Source organism: Momordica charantia (genome assembly GCF_013281855.1).
Source record: "Momordica charantia cultivar OHB3-1 chromosome 8 unlocalized genomic scaffold, Mcharantia_2.0 BLBB01000008.1, whole genome shotgun sequence".
NCBI classification, from domain to species: domain Eukaryota; kingdom Viridiplantae; phylum Streptophyta; class Magnoliopsida; order Cucurbitales; family Cucurbitaceae; genus Momordica; species Momordica charantia.
In genome coordinates, this window is record NW_028275166.1 from 31061797 (window position 1) to 31063542 (window position 1746).

General features: G+C 35.4%; 1 long non-coding RNA gene across 1 annotated transcript; it reads right to left on the reverse strand.

Annotated features, from left to right (window-relative positions):
• Positions 1–355: 355 nt before the first annotated feature.
• On the reverse strand, positions 356–1511 carry LOC111020878 (uncharacterized). Its single transcript, XR_002602756.2, has 2 exons — positions 770–1511; positions 356–615 (listed from the first exon to the last, which is right to left on the reverse strand). It is a non-coding gene; the product is annotated as an uncharacterized LOC111020878 (long non-coding RNA).
• Positions 1512–1746: the final 235 nt, after the last annotated feature.

Consider the following 1746-nt stretch of genomic DNA (forward strand, 5'->3'; position numbering starts at 1 on the left):
GAGCCTAAATTCAAGCTTTATCTACTTCAATTAATCTGTCCAATATTTGCATCCTAATCAATTTTCGTCGATTTTAATATATTTCCACAAGAACATAGACTATATAAAAATCAATCTCAATTATTATTTTTTTAGAGTCGAATCAACCCAACTATAGAAAAAATAATAAAAATTAGGAAAAGAAATAGTAACCAAAAGTTGTGATAGGGCCACAAGTTCTCGTCATCTACGTCGATTCCAAATACTGATTTTGGTATCATTACCAAGTTTCCATTTTCAATATTTTTATCTAAATTTATCATTTTATTATTTAAATAAAAAACAAATTCCCTTTTCTTTAAAATAAATATATATATAAAAAAGAGGGTTTTTATACTGACATACTGTAGAGCCACCGTTCCCAAGAGCTTATATTAATTGCAAGACAGAGCGACAGAACAGTGCCCCAAACCAAAATTTTAAAAAAATAAAATAAAAACTCACAATTTATTTATTTCTAATTTTAAAATTGGTAATACAACAGTTCGCCGGTTGGACCTCCGCCGCCGTGTCCGCAGCCGTCATCCACCCACTCGCCAAAATCAAGCTTCATACCTCAGGAAGAGGAAAAAATGACTAAAATTTTTGGTGAGAAAATAAAATGAAGGTAAAATAATATAAACCCATTTCATTAAAAATTAAAAAAGAATCACAAAGAGAGGGCAAAATGTACCTAAAATGAACAGAAGAGAAGAAGAGGGAAACCCCAAAAAAAGAAAAAGAAAATTACAAGAGATTGAGCCGGTCCGCCAATATCACCACCACTACCGCCGCCGCGCCACGGCGGTCAAAGATCAACGGAAGATTGCCTCCGGAAGAGCCTGCCGGAGCTTCACCAAACCCAGAGCCAGATACTCATTTTCGGCAGAACGCCGCCGTAGATCCGGGCGTATTCCGCCGCCGCCGCGGCCTAGTGAGACTGAATCTGCCATATCCGCGGCCGAAGAAGGCAGAAAACGAGAGGAGACAAGGGAAAAAAAAAGAAAAAAATGGGTGAAATGGGGGAGAATTTGTGAAAAAAAAACTTAAAAAACACTCAAAGAGAGGATGTAAAATTGGGGAGTGGGTCATGATAGTCAAAAGAAATTGGAACTAAAATCCAAAAAAAAAAAAAACAAGATGGGGAAGAGGGAAACATTTGGGTTTTGGTTTTGGGGGATTTGTTTGGTGATTATAATTTTCTCTCTCTCTCTAGATTTCTTGTTGTTCTTCTTCCTCTTCTCTCTCTCCTCTTGTTTTTCATGTAAATGGGGGGTTCCTGTTTTGGTTTTGGTTTTGGGTTTCTTCTGTTGTCCTGTCAAAGGGAGGAAAAAAGAGGGGAAATTTGCTAACAAGGAGAAGAGAAGAGGCTGTAGCCTGTGATTGTGAAGTGAAAGTGGGAGAAAGAAAGTGAACAAAAGTGGAATTTTTTTTTAAAAAATAAAATTTAATGATATAAAAAAAAGTAATACAATTTAATGATAATTTAGGGTCTGTCCCTCTTCCTCTGCTCTGAAGGGCTCTGGCTTAAACATAATGAGGCCAAGTAAATGTGGGGAGGGAGGAACTTGTTGGATAAAAAAAAAGGAAAAAAAAAAAAGGAAACTTGTGGATTTGGATTCTCTTTTTTCTAGTTTTAAATGGTTTAATTTGATGATCATTTATTTTTTGTTTTCTATTTTAAAAAATAATGCTGGTTCTTTACAATTCCGTAGTAAGTTTTTGTTT